We start from the raw sequence: 16,548 nt of genomic DNA, 5'->3' as shown, positions 1-16,548 counted from the left end.
ATTTACCCACAAAATAAACTTTCTTTCGTGGATTTTTGGGGGTAGCGGTCCAAAAAAGCAGCATGAAATGGCGTACCCCAATGGGTAAGCATTTTCAAACTACTGTTTCTTTTATATTTAATGTATTCCAATCGGCCAAAGTCAGTCAATATAGTTAGCAACCACGTAAAGAAAAAAGAAGTAGTGTACCTATCTTGCAAACGATCTACAAGTAAATGAAAAACACTTTCAGAATCCATGGTCTTGAAAAGCGTCCCATCTGCAATGTTTTCCAGAAGGTTCTGAAGAAAGTGCCCCCACAAAAACAAGACAGTAAAGTAGGTTAAGGAAAGACTTAAAATCTAGAATCTAGAAAATGAGGAATTCACCACAAAGGGGAGTTTCCAGAAATAAAATATTTTGGAGCAAACAAAAGATGACAGCTGTGTCATTGTCCAGAGAGCAAGCAGTCCAAACTAGATCTGGATGGAGTCACTCATAGCAACTTCCCCCAGCAAGGTCCTCAAATGAGCAGGAAAGAGATCTTAGACATTTTGGGAAATGATTATGGTTGTGTTGGTAAGATATAAATAGAACCTCAAGCAAACCAACATTAAGACAATGTCATTAAGTCTATGAAAAATAAGGCATTGCATAAGGAAAGCAAAGTGTGTGTGTGTGTGTGTGTGAGAGAGAGAGAGAGAGAGAGAGAGAGAGAGAGAGAGAGAGAGAGAGAGAGAGAATCCCAGGACCCGTTGTTCTGGTTTACATTTACCACTGTTTCAGGGAATTAGAATTTCAAATCAGTGAGAAACAAACTTGTGTAGATTATTGTTTTCATTCACACTCTGTCAGGCCTTCTTCTCTGCCCAGTAGTAAATTCCTCAACACCCTAGGCAAATACCCCAAGGTTCCTCATTTCAGTTACTCAGACTCATCCTCTCATAACCTCAGGCTCACACCAGATTCAAACTCATCTCTCATCCTCTTGTTTACACTCTCGGTGCTCAAGGGACTTGGGACAAAAAGAAAAACATTTTCATTGCAACATTACCATTTCCCTTCTCCTTAGATCCTGATGCCTTAGGGGTAGAAACAAGAAAGGGAGATGAAGGTGTCGATGAACAAAGACCATTTCTTTATTTAACTAGAGTTATCATAATTCTTTTCCTAGCCAGCTGTGACTGACCACACAGGCAGGGTGTGAGGCCAGTGTCTAAAGCCAACATCAGTGCGTCATGAGCATAGTTCCTGGAGAACACATTAGTGTCGTACTCAACACTAAGTTGTTTGGCTGATGTAGAAATCCTGCTCTGCTTATACCTCTTAAGTCCTCCCAATCTCTGTCACCTATGGTCCATCCCTCATAACCTTTTGATGGTGCAGAGTACCCTCACCCTGTAGGCAGCTCTGTAGGTGAAGTACCAATGAAGGTTTAGAGCACAGTCACCTTCTTCAGGTCGGTAGAGACTCACTGACCCTCCAAGCTAACTGGTATCTTACAGGGCTTGATAGCGCTGACCTCCCTTCTTTGGGCCTCTCATTCCGTCCCCTTTTTCAGATTCAGGGAAATCAGAAAACCCAGTGCCTAGGGACTGTAGTCCCCTTACCCAACAGGCATACCAAGTCTTGACAGGTAACTAACTGCAGAATCCCTCTGTTTGATGTCATGGAATCAAAAGATACCTCTACTTCCTCTAGGAAGAAGGGACAGTCTCCTCCTACTATCATGCACTCTGTCTTCACTCACAAAACAGTAACTGAAAAACTGTCCCATGTCCCCTTTTGATTCTTCAGCTGTCTGAAGTAAACTGCTGCCATTTTTCCTCCTGTCTTTCCTTCTCATGTCAGTGTGGCAGCAGGTCGTGATGGGGAGGGTCTCCTTCTCCTATAATACCCTGGGTAGGAGCTTGTGACTCCCCATGGCCTCATCTTAAAGCAGGATTCTTTGAGCCTCTTACCTTCAGCTTCAGACCTATTCAGGACATCACAGTTATATATTACATAAGACAAACAGAGAGATATAGATGATGATAGATGGATGGACAGACAGACAGAAGATAGATGATAGCTACATATATATATACACATACATACATACATACATACATACATACATACATCAATAGACTTTCTAGTTTCCACTGATATTTATAAAGAACTGAAGAACTGTTTGCTCTTCTGTGTTCACTGCAACCTGAAACACCTTGGGCAAAACACTAAAAGTCTCCCTGAGAAGCCTCCATAGAATTTACTGTTTTGCATTTTATTTCAAAAAATCTCTTTCATTCTTTTTCTTCCTCATTTTCTCTAGATTTGCTGGCCTCAGAAACAATAGCACTTACATTATATTTTAAAAAGAAAGAAAGAAAGAAAGAAAGAAAGAAAGAAAGAAAGAAAGAAAGAAAGAAAGAAATGGGGGTTTTTACAAAGAAAAAATGAATAAGGAGAATAGAACAGAAAAAGTCAAATCATTCCTTTTGGCAGATGTGATTCTCCACCAGGAGACCCAGAGGCATGATCTGCACTCTCAAAGGCAGGCCACAAAATCATATCAAAATTGATAGCTATCTACACATCAGTAATATACTGGTTAAAAAAGAAGCCAAGAGAAATTTCTACCCACAATATATAGGAATGAATGGACTTAACCAAGGACATAAAAGGCCTCTATAATGAAAATGTTAAAATGTAGGGCTAGAGAGATGGCTCAGTGGTTTTGAGTGGTTACTGTTCTTGCAAAGGACCCAGGTTCAGTTCCGAGAACTCATGTCAGGTGGTTCACAAGATCCTGTAACTCCAGCTCCAGAAGATCCAGTGCCCTCTCTGGCCTTGGATGTACCTTCACTTGGGTGCACATTCCCACACACAAAGTAAAATCCAGTTGTGGCGGTGCACATCTTTAATCCCAGCACCCAAGACACAGAAGCAGACAGTTCTCTGTGCATTCAAGGCCAGCCTGGTCTACACATTGAGTTCCAGGTCAACAGAGCTGCATAGTGAGACCCTGTCTCAAAAGTTTAAAAATAAAAGATAAAATATTTATTTAAAAATGTCTACCTGCCTTTAATTCCAGCAATTAGGAGACAGAGGCAGGTCTCTAGAAGTTCAAGTCTACATAGTTCCAGGGCTATATAGTGAAATATACTATATTGACTCCCACCCAAAAAAAAAGAAAAAAGTCTGATTAGTTTTTTGTTTTTATTTTCAAACTTGATGCAAGCTAGAGTCATTTGAGAAGAGGAAAGCTCAACTGAGAAAATGTTCCCACCAGATAGGCCTTTACGCAGGCTTGAGGTGCATTTTCTGGATTCATGATTGTTGTAGAAGGGTCCAGTACACTAGGAGTGGTACCACTCCTGGGCAGGTGGTTCTGGGTGCTATAAAAAAAAAGCTGGCTGAGCAAGCCATGAGGAATGGGCAGGTGAGCAACGTTCTTTCACAGCCTCTGCCTCAGTTCCTGCCTGCAGGTTCCTGCCTGGAGTTCCAGCTCTGACTTCCCTCAGTAACATGTGAATGTTGTAAAATGAAATCAGTCCTTCCCTCCTCCCCAAGTTGCTTGTGGTCATAGTGTCTTATCACAGAAAAAGGAGCCCCTAACCCAGGCATCTGCTATTCAAGAACAATATATTATAAAAAAAAAAAAAAATAGTCATTGCAAAATAACTGTCAGAACTGTGTGTCATAAATGCTTCCTAGATACAGAATTAAGTTAAACAAAAAATCCAACTTGTCAATTGCTAGGACTTTTCTTTTATCTCTTCTTCACCACCTCCAGAGCCCAATCCACTGGCATTTTTGAGTACCATTGTTGTGAAGAAGGACCAGAAAGCAAGAACTGCCACAGACTTCCTATGATATTTTACAACTCCATCTGGTCCCCTCATCTGTAAATGAAGAAAGTGAACCTTCATGGATTCTAATATGGCATCCACCTCTACATTTTTATAATTTTAAAGTTTGTGAAAAGCATTTAAGGGCCAGGAAAATCTGATGGGGCCAAAAATCTTTTATCTCAAAAGAAAACTTCTAACCACATGAGGAGGATCAAAACCTGCTCATCCCCAAATATGTACATCACCACCTCCTGGATCCTGTGACTAGTTACATTAGATAGCAGTTGGACTGTAGATTATAGACCTGACAACAGGGGGATTATCCTGAGTTATCTGGGTGAGTCCAATCTATTTATCTGAATCATTAACAGCAAAACAATTCTTTCAGCTAAAGCAAGAAAACCTCAGCTGAAGAGAAAGGCAAATGCATTTGCAAGTAGGTAGATCTCTGTCGCGCCCCCACTTGACCAGCAAGGAAGACACAAACAACTGGATCCTTCCCAACACCTTTATTGAAGCGCTTCATTCATCATTTACCCGGGGACCTTGAACACTCGGCGAGCTGCTTATATGCTCAGCTCCGGTGGGAGGGTGCGCATGGAGGAGCACGATTGGTCAGAATTGCAGTGTTTCATTAGCAAATCCCACTCGGGAGGGGTTGGTGCCGTACTGAGTTGGCCCAAGGGTGATCGCATGCGCAGTGCACTTGTTTACCAGTAGATCATACTGGAAGGCAGCACCATCTTGACCAGCCGAGTCGGGCGACCTACAGATCTCGGCAGCCCTTGCAGAGGGATCCACATGGAAGGCTGGAGGGGAAATGCAGGCAAACCCCTGGGAGCAGAGACTGGCTGCAAGACAGTCAGAAAACAAATGAGGGCTTCAGTGTCACAGTTACAAGGAACAGAAGGGGACCTGGATGAGCTTGAAACCCCACTCTCCCCTGGAGACTTCAGAAAGGCAAAACCCCTGTCAGTAAGTCATCCTCCTCCTGGTAAGACCACCAGGGCACAAGTGCCAACCACCAGGTAAGCCCAGACTTCTGGCTCACCCAAACTGTGCAACAGCACTATTGTCTTAAGTATGTGCTGGCAGAGAGGCAGAGAGGCAGGGATGGAGGGAGGGAGGGAGGGAGGGAGGGAGGGAGGGAAGAGAGATAAATGAATGGAGAGAGATGGAGGAAGGGGAAGGAAGAAGGGAGCAAAGGGAGGAAGAGGAAGAAAGGACGGAGTGGAGGGAAGGGTGGAGGTAGGCAGGCACCAATATACCTTTCTCATCTGTTTTATCCTGAATTATTTTTGACTGCCATCATTCAGAGGTTATGACCTGCCTTTTCCAGTTGGTGTTAAAGGTGTATAACAGGACCTGAGGCCATAGCTCAGTGGATAAAGACCCACTATATATACATGAAGGCCTGAGTTTGAGTCCTTAGAACCAAGGTAAAAGTCAGGCATGATAGTAAACATCTCACACCCCAGTGCTCCTTGTAGTGAGATGGGAGGTGGAGACAGGAGCATGCCCTGGACACCAGAAAGCTCATAGGCCAAGCTAACCTGGTACCTGCAGCAAACAAGAAAGAGCCTGCTTCAGACAAGGTAGAAGGTGGGCAGGATGCTCTCAGTTGTCCTCAGTTGACAAATATGGAGAAGAGACTGAGGAAAAGGAGGTCCAGTGACTGGTCCAACTTGAGATACATCTCAAGGGAAGTCTCCAACAACTGACACTATTACTAATGCCATGGTGTGCTTATAGACAGGAGCATAGCAAAAAGCAGCTGACTGAGACAGACACAGATTCTTACACCCAACCATTGGACTGAAGTCAGGGACCCCCGTGGTTGAATTAGGGAAAGGCTGGAAGAAGCTGAGGAAGAGGGCAACCCCATAAGAAGACTAGCAGTCTCAACTAACACATGACATCGCTCAGACACTGAGCTACCAACCGGGCAGCATATGCTAGCTGGTCTGAGGCCCCTGCCTGGTCTGGCCTCAGCAAGAGAAGACAACCTAACCCTTGAGAGAGTTGAGGTCCCAGGGATTGGGGAGGCCTGGTGGGGGTGGAAGATAACTCTTGGAGACAGGGGGAAGGGGAATGGGATGAGGAACTTTGAGAGGGTGGACCAGGAGGAAGGGGGTGTAACGACTGGACTAAAAAAAATAAAATTAATAAAATAAATAAATCAATAAGTAAATTGTACATTGATTAGATTTAAACAGCTTCCTTGCTATTTTCCCCTTTAACAATTTCTCCATAATTGTTAATACAAATATCATGCTGAAATTAGTCTAACTTGTTAGGCGATTATAATTAAATTATTTGAGGAAAAGAGCATAATGTTTGGTTCTGTTTTTAACATTTCCCAGTTTCTCACCTCTCTTTAACTCACTCCGTTTTGTGCCTTAATCAATAGGGGGGGAGGGGAAGGGGGCAAGTGCTTGTCACACTGGCCACCTCTGGGTTTCTCTCATTAAGAAACCCTTAGCATTTTTCTACAGCTTCCTCTGACCCAAGAATCAGCCTCAGCAAATCTCTGCCCTGACATCATCTCCTCCCCAGAGCACGGTTTGTACCTCACAGATCAATGCCTGCGAACTGGACAGAGCACTAAGTGCCAGCCCATGCTTTTCACGCTCTGGGCCGTGAGCCCCTGATGCATTATAAAACTAATGCAGTGGGTAATGACCAGAGTGTTTTTAATGTGAAATAGAACTGGACAGAAAACATCACAGTGCATCACACATAAGTACTGTTTCATAAAATATTTATTAAAGTTGTTTATGTGCCTCTGTGTGGATGCTAAGAAGTAATGGAAATAATCTTTTTATGAGAGATTGTAGGTTTGTAGAAGGAAAACCACTGCTTGGGGTGTTTGGTAAGGCTGAGCTGGGTTGAGAAACAGACACTCAAACTCCTGCAAAATGATAGACCTGGAATCCAGATCTCAATCCATTGTCTGCAGTCTCTACCCTGAGCCACGATTTCTCTTTCACAGATCTGAGGAACAGGAGACTGCATTCAACACCGTCTCTACACATTTTGAGAAACGCAATTTTTTTTTTTGCCCTATATTCTTATTTGCATAGACTGGCTCTGCTTTCCATCTGATCCAAATGACATAATAAAAAAAATATGTTTCATTATTTCCATTCATACACAGTCACAATTAGAATAGAGACCAGTTGGAAATGCTTATTTTTAGGTCATCTCATACAGCTTGGTTGATAAGGGGCTTGCCTAGCATACACCAAGCCCCGGGTTTGATTCCCAGCATCATGTGAACGGGGCATGGCAATCCTAGGACCTGAGAGGTAGTATCAGGAGGATCACAAGTTCGAGATCATCCTTGGCTACAAAACAAGTTTGGGACCAGCCTAGGATACAAGAGACTGTACCATCACCGCTTACAAAAAAGGCTTTGGCTATATTTGGTTATTCAGAACCAATCCTGCCATTGCTTATTAACCTCCATGGAACTAGTGTCTGTATCAACTCTTAGTTATGCTTTTCTGTCACTCAACATCTTGTCTACCCCAACACGGATTTCCTCAGAGCCTACGTTTCCCTCAGCTCACTGCTCCAACCCAACTGGAAAGCAGCTCAGCAGAAGTCTTAGTTAGCCACACTAACTGCCTCCCAGTGGTGTTCACTCAGCTCAGGCATGCACACAGCAGTAGAAATAGAGAAGTTACTGTCCAAAAGCCTTGCCACCAGATTGTTCATTTTATATACAGCCTTAGAAACTGCAGAGGGTTCTGTGCTGTTCTTCTCAATGCCATATCAAGTATCTGAGCCCTAATTTTTTTTCTGGCATTCTGTCTTATGAAGACATCCAAGAGCAAATCGTGCACATGGGATGGATCACCATAATGGAGCTACGACTTCTCCTCAGTGCTTTTCCCACTGGTATTAGAAGCATTGGCAGAGGACTGGCGAGATGGCTCATTCAGTAGAGGGTTTACCTTGCAACCAGTTTGATTCCAAAACTCCATATTATAAAAAAAAAAAAAAAAAAAAAAAAAAAAAAAAAACCAGTCAGGCATGGAGACACAGATTTCTTATGCCAGAACTAAAGAAGGGGAAATGTGGAGAGCCCTGGAGCATCCTGGCCAATCAGCCTAGCCGCACATGGCAAACTCCAGGCCAATGAGACACCCTGTGTCAAAAAAAATAAAAAGCAGATGGTGCTATAGGAGTGATATCAAAGGCCTACACAGACAAACACACACACGAGCATCATGCATAAGCACACATGTACATGCACACACAAAACAAATAGATAGGAAAATATTCAAAGGAAGGTATGATGGTTTGAATATGCTTAGCCCTGAGAGTGGCACTATTGGGAGGTGTAACCTTGTTGGAGTAGGTGTGTCACCGTGGGTGTGGGCTCATTCTAGATGCCTGGAAGCCAGCCTTCTCCTAGCAACCTTCAGATGAAGATGTAGAAGAACTCTTAGCTACTCCTGCACCATGCCTACCTGGATGCTGCCATGTTCCTGCCTTGGTGAGAATAAACTAAACCTCTGAACTTGTAAGCGAGTCCCAATTAAATGTTGTCCTTATAAGAGTTGCCTTGGTCATGGTGTCTGTTCACAGCAGGAAACCCTGACTAAGGCGGAAGGCATTGTGTCTTTCCCAATTATTATTCTCCTTCCTACTTTTTTTTTTAGAAACAGGAGACTTATCCACAGAAACTCCTGAGAACAGGTTGAAATTTTTCAATTTCAGCTGATGGTTATAGATTTTTTTTTCCTCAGGTAGTCACACGAGATCTTCACTCTGCGTGACTCTGGTGTGACTAGCTTTGCACAATTTTTCAGATCTTACAAAAGCAGATCAATAGGCACGAAAGTATCTGGTTCCCACCCATTCCAACACTTGGCTCCTGTCACCTTACAGGGATTTAAGAAAATCCAAAGCTCTCACCCAAAATGCAACCGTGTGGCCTACATCAAAGTAAAGCTTCTTTACCCTGACAGTGATACCTGTTGAAAATCCGCACAAGAATAAACTTAAGTCTTCTCATTTAGGAAACTGAGTTCTATGCGTGTTTAAACTAGAAAGTACATTTCTTTAATTATATAATATTAAATAAGGTCTTGACTCCTCTGACCCCTCCCCAGGGGTCTACATAGGACAAGCAAACTCCTGTTGTGTAAATGCAAAATCTGTATTTATGGCTAAAGACAGACTGGGCTCTACTGCACAGCCTTGCTTGCTAGTCAGTTGGCAAGGATACCAGAGTCCCTCACCTGCCCTATTCCTCCAGAGTTTCAGAAGTATATTAATGCTGTTCACTTTAATAAACCACTCCAAGCCCCCACAGGCTCCCCTCCTGAGCAGAGAAAACTCAACATACCCAAAAGAGATACCCCTGGAAGATGCCCCTCTATGCCATGAGAAGTGCCTCTCTGGGCCTTGAGGCTCTGAGTTTTCCATCAAATGCCTCAGTTGCCCTGTGATAGCCCAGTGTTGCCTTCCACTTGAAAGTTTCAATCATTATGACTACTTTGGCCAACTAGGAATTAACCAAATATGACTGGTAGTACTGGTCAATAAGTCCAACCAAACCCTACCAAGCCACTTGGCAGCAGACATGCCTCCTTACTGAATAACAACTTTTCCTGATACAGATCAAAAGAAAGGATTCTGAACCAGGGACCAAGAAGATGCTCAGGTGGAGATGGCAAAGCATTTGCTACGTTAAGCACGACGACCTAAACTCAAGTCCCAGAACCCACACACAAAGCCAGACGCAGCGGGGCATACCTGCAATCCCAGCAGTGGGAGAGGCAAGGAGGGGGAGCTACAACTGTGAGTTTTCCGTTTAGTGAGAGACTCTGCTTCAAAACTTAAGGAGGGCAACTGGAGAAGACATCTGGTGTTAACCTCTGACCTCCACACACACAGACTAATTGAATATTTCTGGCCATCAGTATTCATAGCCAACGGCCTCAGGAGAACAATGGCTTCAGTGGCCACAGCCTGGGAATTCCGCTGACCACATACTTCAGGGAACTGTCATCCCCTGAAGTACTGACTGTGCTCTGACCCCACCCTTAACAACCTGGGCCATCCCATCTGTTAAAAATACCCCAGAACTGTCTGGATTTCTGAAACAGCAGCATGACTGTAGCCAATAGTGATGTCATAGAAGCAGCCAACAAATCAGGCAACACGGATTCTGGTCCAGCAACCCAGCTAACTAGAGGAGCCGTCTGCCTCCTGAGGGATTTGGGGACATGCTCACAGGCCTTAGGGGAACCGTCCAACTGCTTTGCAGCAACGGGGACTATCCTACTGACTGTGTGTCTGTTTTTCTCTATGGTCACGAGACATGTGCATGAAAAAGCAAGCAACACCCCCTTTCTTAAAGACAGGACTGTTCTCTGGCCTTACCCAGCACCTACCAGATTTCCATGGCCCCAGTCCTCCCGACAGTAATGCATGAGGGTTGAGTCTCCCAGCAGACAGTTGGACTTTCCCCATCCTTGGCAAGCTAGAAAAGCTTTGCTTCCCCTATGATCTGATCACCACTATTGTAATAATTACCCTAGATAATCACCACAAACAAACAGGCTTCCCTTCCTGTCCCTAATGGATGCTCTCTTTCTCTCATCCCGGGCTTTAATGTGATTCACCTTCTTCTAAGTAAATATTTCCCAATGCCTGGCAAGTTCCAAGTTTCCTCAAAATTTATATATTACTTTTCCATTATCTCAGGGCAGCAATAATAGTAACAATGACGGTTATAACATCTTCCTTCTAGAAGAATCCTGGCCACTTCTTACACTTCTCTGGTTTAGAATTCTCTGATGGGCTTCCCCCCGCCCCTTCATTGTCCTCCTTCTCCTTAGTGGAAAATGTTACTTCTAACTGCTGGAATTAATTTAATGTAATTTAATTACAGCATTTTCCACACATGCCCACGGGTAATAGTTGCATTTTTAATAAATCTAATATATAATAATGACTTTGTTTTTAATTTTCCACTGAGAGTTGGATCCTGAGCTGAATACAAAGTTCCAGACAGGGGCGTCTGGTTCACTCCATGCGATTGGGTTTCAGAAAACCAATGGGCTGCTAATTGGGAAATGGTTAGACTCTCTAGCCCTCTGTCCCCACACACCTGTGTTTAATGTCCTCAGCCAGTTTCCCATGGGGCATGAAATGACCAGTTGTTTGGGTCAGAAGGATCAAGGCAGTTGTGCAGGCTCCTAGGCCTAGACCCTGAGAGTAAAAGAAAGGTGTTGAATGGTTGGTAGCCAGCACTGTTACACAAAGAAACTCTGTGGCAACACTCCTTGGTCATGATCCGTACCCAGTGACCCACCGCTCCAACCTTTAGCCACAAGTCAGTGGACCAACTCCAAGCTGCAATCAGAGGCCAGCCAGGAGCTGAATCTTAATGACTGCTCTCTTTCCTTTGCAAAGACCACTGTCAATGTTCCTTGGCATTCCATTTCATGGCCATGTATCCACGTTCAGTTGGCTCAATGGTAAATGGACCGAGGTGTTTTTCTTTTTCACCTGTGTCAAGGGCTTAACAGAGAACGCAGCACTACAGTGTGTTCTCAGTAAGACTTCGAGTTACTTTATCAGTTACAAATGTATCAGACTCCATCCTAAGCAAGTTACTCCTATACTTCCTGAAGGTTTCCTATGCCCCCGCCCCTCAGTCAATGAATTGTTTTGCTCTGACAGAACACCTGACAAAGGGTTTGCTTTGGCTCAGGGTTTGGGGATATAGTTCACCGTGGTCAGGAAGGCATAGCAAAAAGAACATGAGGCAGATGGCCACATTGCATCAACAGTCAAACCAGGCTATCAAACCTCAGGCCTGGCTCCAGAGACCCACTTCCTCCAATACCTCTTCTCTGAAAGGCTCCGTAACCATCCAAGGCAGCTGGTGAGCTGGAGACTAATGATTCAAACACAACGGCCTATGACAGACATTTTACATTCGAAACACAACACTAACCATTCTATAGATGAGGGAAACCCATAGGTGTTTAATAATTTCCTTAAGTTCACCCTGCTGGTGAAGGGCAGCAATACCCAACTGTAGTCTCAGCTCTTAAACATTAGGCTAAGCTTACCTGCTAACACACTGCCAGCTGGTTTCCCAAAACGCTCTGAAAGGCTCCACTACCAAAGTGACTAGGCACCCTCTGGGAACAGCTGGAACAAGCCCTAAGCTCCTTGGATAGCATCAAAAATCTGCCCATCTGAGTCTCAGCAGCCATGAGAAATTCGGGCAAGACAGCTGGACAGAATGAAAGGGAGAAGCGGGGAAGGGGAGGGAAGGGAAGGAGAGGGGAGAGGAGGGGAGGAGAGGGAGGGAGGGAGAAGGGAGGGAGGGAGGGAGGGAGGGAGGGAGGGAGGGAGGGAGGAAGGGGGAGAGAAAGGGAGGGAGGGAGGGAGGGAGGGAGGGAGGGAGGGAGGGAGGGAGGGAGGGAGGGAGGGAGATCCTGCTACGATTGCATGCTGTTGGACCTGGTCCACTGTGGCACCCAGCTGACTCACACTTGCACATATGCCATGTAAGCAAGTGCTTAAACTGAGATCTCCTAAGTCCTCACGGATGTCTTATGACAGAAGTTGATGGCAAAGGAATCAACTTTTGCCAAGAGCACTTTGAGGCCATTTCTTATCCACCTACTCCTGGCCACTAGCTGACTGTCATGAGGCAGTATCTCACGGCCTCCCAGATTCTGTTAGGAAATAAGACATTCCATCTGCCCTTCTCAAAGCAAAGAGCATGCAGTTTAGAATCCTGTCCTCCACGGGGACTCTCAGACTTCCATGTTTCTTTGTTCTCCTTCTGGTCGTATGGGCTGTGGACCACAGAGAACCAAGCGCTCTCTGCTACCTTTCTTTTCACTGTCCCTGTAAGTAATAAAAGTTCTGTCTCTAGAGGTGGCTTATTCCCCTTTGCCAAGTGAATTAATCAATCTTACGCTGCCATGTGAGCCTTTGACAAACTGCCCTATGGAGTTGGTCACCTACTCAGACAATATAATAAAAATCGGCCACAAAAAAAAGGTGTTAGTAATAGCTATCTCAGTGCAATCAACAGTGCAGACAGATAAAAAAAAAGTGTGTGTGTGTGTGTGTGTGTGTGAAAGAGAGGGAGAGAGAGACATAAAGACAGAGACAAAGAGACAGAAAGATATACACACAAACTAGGACAAAAGAATCTGGCTGGGGAGGCTCAGTTGACAGAGCGCTTGCACAGGATATGTGAGCCCTAATTCTAATATCCAGCACCACACAAACTACTAATGGTGACACACACCTATAATCCCAACACTAGGAGGCAGAGGGGAAAGAATAAGATGTTCTCGGTCATTCTTGGCTACAGAACAAGTTCAAGGCTGCTCTGGTGTACAAGAGAGCCTATCTTCAAAGGTAAAGCACCCATGAGAGAAATAGACAAGTCAGTAACAGGAGTGTTTCCCTTTCATTAAGCAAGCTGTTGGCAATTTCAGAAAATAAATGCAAATGCATCCCATTTAACAAAATTAATATTTATTGCCTATAAACAAATCCAAGGGAATTCTCGGTGGACACATGTTTCCACGTGTGAATTTAAAATGAAGCATGAATTCTGCATTTCAAAGTCGGTGAGAATCCAAGTGTGGAGACGTGTCTGTGGAGAGGTCCCACTCACTCGTCAGAGCCACACAGGCCAGAACAAGAAAAAGAGCACAAGGGATTCCCAGATACACGGAAGAGCTTGAGAAAGGACCATTCTAGCTGACAAAAACACCGATTGCCAATTTTCAGATACTTGTGGTCAAAGAAAACCTGGACAAGAGTTAACACCGACTGTACTGCGGGCTCATTTTAAGCTAATTCTGATTACTCAAGTCACAAAACAAAACAAAAAAAAGTGTAGTTAATAAATAATCTAATTATCACAAAATGCTAAAAATATAACAAATGTTGAAGCAATCTTATCCTAGAGCCCCGAGCAGTCTGTGTTGGACAGGCCAGACTTTCATGAATCACTAGAAAACAGACTCGAACCACAGCCTTAAGGTTTAGGAGCTCAGAACCATCTCTGAGAAACAAGTGGGATGTCAAATTGTCAGGGGAAAGTCGAGACCATCTGATGAAAGGTCACATTTCCACTCTAATAGTGTCTTTCCACTTCACTAAATAGATCCACAGTTATAAAACCCAGCAGTAGTTCATGAACATCACACACAAAGGAGAAATAAAAACCACTTCCTTCTGCAAACCTTAAATGTCTTTGAACTGCCCTAATTTCACTGGGAGATACACACACACACACACACACACACACACACACACACACACGGTTACTGCAAAGACATCAGTTGAGTGCTAATGCCCCTTTTTAAGGATGATGCCATATATTAACTAGTCTTTGTTTTTTTAATCTAAGTTCATGGAGCTATTTCAATTCACCCTTTTTTATTTTTTTTTTTATTTATTTTGTGTTTGTGAGTACACTGTTGCTCTCTTCAGACACACCGGAAGAGGGCATCGGATCCCATTACAGTTGATTGTAAGCTACCAAGTGGTTGCTGGGAATTGAACTCAGGACCTCTAGAAGAGCAGCTAGTGCTCTTAACCACTGAGCCATCTATCCAACCCCGATTAGTCTGTTTTTTAAAAAGTGTTTCTCTATGTATCTTTTCTCTTGAATTCATAAAGAGTCTTTACACTGTGCTCATCAGAAAGGTTCCAGTAGGGGGATCTGAATGGAGGAGAAAACCAGAAGTGAGAAGAGACAGACAGACACAGGTGAGGTAACAGTCCCCTACTTGAGAGGGACTCTGGTAGCCCCTCAAGTCCTGGACATCCACTTCATTACCTCCGGTTAGCAATTAAGGAACTGAGACTTGTACTGGAGAGATAGCTCAGGGGTTCAGAGTTCATCCTGTTCTTGCAGAGGGCTAGAGTTCAGTTCCCAACACCCATGTGGCAATTCACAATTGCCTGGACATTCACTTTCAAGGGATCCCAACGCCAGCTTCAGACCTCTGTGGGCACTGCACTCACACATACAAACCCACACTTATACACACACACACACACACACACAATTAAAAATAAATATTTTAAAAAGAAGCTCAGGCTTCTTTAAAGTGGAGTCGCTGGTATAAAGGCGAAGTGCTGCCTGCAACTTCACAGAAAAGGGATGGAAAGAACCGGAAGAGCTGCAGATGGGAAGGCTGGCTGCAAAATGCTGTCTTCAGACAGGACATGGCTAGTCCATGCATCCACTCACGGCACTGTGGTTAACTGGACAAGCTACAAAAGGTCAAGCCAATCAAAATTCCAACACAGTTGGGAAGAGACCCTTGAGGCCCCATCCCAGTTGCCAGTTGATGGTTGCTGAAGAGAGAACATAGCATCGAAGTTAATGGTTGCTGGGGCAGAGGTTGGGGAGAGACAGGCATAACATTCAGTGGTGTAATCCATGACTCCTATAAGTAGCCCCAATGACACTCATTAGTTCACCATGAAAACCTGTTCCCAGTCACATTGTTGATACCAATAGGAAGTACCATTGCCATGTCTTCAGGCTCCCATTGAGGAAGTACAGAGCCAGTCCTGGCCTCTTGACTTCAGACTTCCACAGCAAGTACATCAACCTGATCCTTTATTTCCTGTATTCTGATGCTTCACATCTGAGGCCTTGCCAGAGAACTGTAGGACCTTGAAAGGCAGCCTGGTTTCTGGTTGAGCACAGGCTAGAAACCCCCAGAGACCCCAGGTGATCCTGAGGGACATCAGGTGACTCTAAGGAATGGCAGGGGCTTAGCCACACCCCCAGACTCCAGGCTCCTGGCATGAGGCCGCAGCCCTCCATAGATTTGTGTCTTTCAGTCACATAGCCTCAAGACAGATCTCCATATTACTGAGATACCTAAAGGCCAGAAAAAGATAGCCAATTGAACATTCCTTCCCAAAAAGGGGTAAGTAAGTGTTCATATCTCCCTGGGATAGGTCACATATAAGAGGGGAAAAAAAATGTCAGAGGATTCTTCTAGTTGAAGGCAAAGCCTACATCATACACCCAGCCAGGTTCTCAGAACATCCAACCATTGGCTCAGCCTCAAAGGTCAAGCTCAAGTCAAAAATCAAAGGGACCTAAGCTAAAGAGGCAGTCTAGAATCAGGATGATCACAATGAAGAGGCTTCATCTTAAATACACTGAGGTTTCTGGGGAATTATTTACAACCTGGGGTGTAATGCTATCTTAGTTACTGTTCTATTACTGGGAAGAAACACCACAACCAAGACAATTCTCATAAAAGAAAGCATTTAATTGGGATCTTGCTTGCAGTTTCAGAGGTTGGGGCCATTATGGCATGGAGCATGGTGGCAAGCATGGTGCTGGAGCAGTCTCTGAGAGCTATATCCTGATCTGGAGGCCAAGAGAGAGTCACACACACACACACAGAGAGAGAGACACACACACACACAGAGAGAGAGAGAGAGAGAGAGAGAGAGAGAGAGAGAGAGAGAGAGAGAGAGAGTCAGACAGACAGACAGACACAGAGAGGGACAGAGACAGAGAGACAGGGAGACAGAGATAGATACAAACACAGACAGACAGACAGACAGACTTGGCCTGGCATAGGCTTTTGATACCTCAAAGCCCACCCCCAGTGACAAACTTCCTCTGACAGGATCATAGCTCCTGATCCTTCTAATCCTTTCAAAGAATTCCACTCCCTGGTGATTAAGCATT

At 44.4% G+C, this 16,548-nt stretch overlaps 1 long non-coding RNA gene across 1 annotated transcript; it reads left to right on the top strand.

Moving 5' to 3' along the window:
• Window positions 1–4,426: 4,426 nt before the first annotated feature.
• LOC143443732 (uncharacterized) lies at window positions 4,427–10,727 on the top strand. Its single transcript, XR_013112951.1, has 3 exons — window positions 4,427–4,843; window positions 8,213–8,319; window positions 9,449–10,727. It is a non-coding gene; the product is annotated as an uncharacterized LOC143443732 (long non-coding RNA).
• The last annotated feature ends 5,821 nt before the right edge of the window (window positions 10,728–16,548 follow it).

This window comes from Arvicanthis niloticus, chromosome 10, assembly GCF_011762505.2.
Source record: "Arvicanthis niloticus isolate mArvNil1 chromosome 10, mArvNil1.pat.X, whole genome shotgun sequence".
Taxonomy (NCBI): Eukaryota; Metazoa; Chordata; class Mammalia; order Rodentia; family Muridae; genus Arvicanthis; species Arvicanthis niloticus.
Note: the sequence above shows the minus strand (reverse complement) of the source record. Positions and strands in the feature narration are given on the sequence as shown.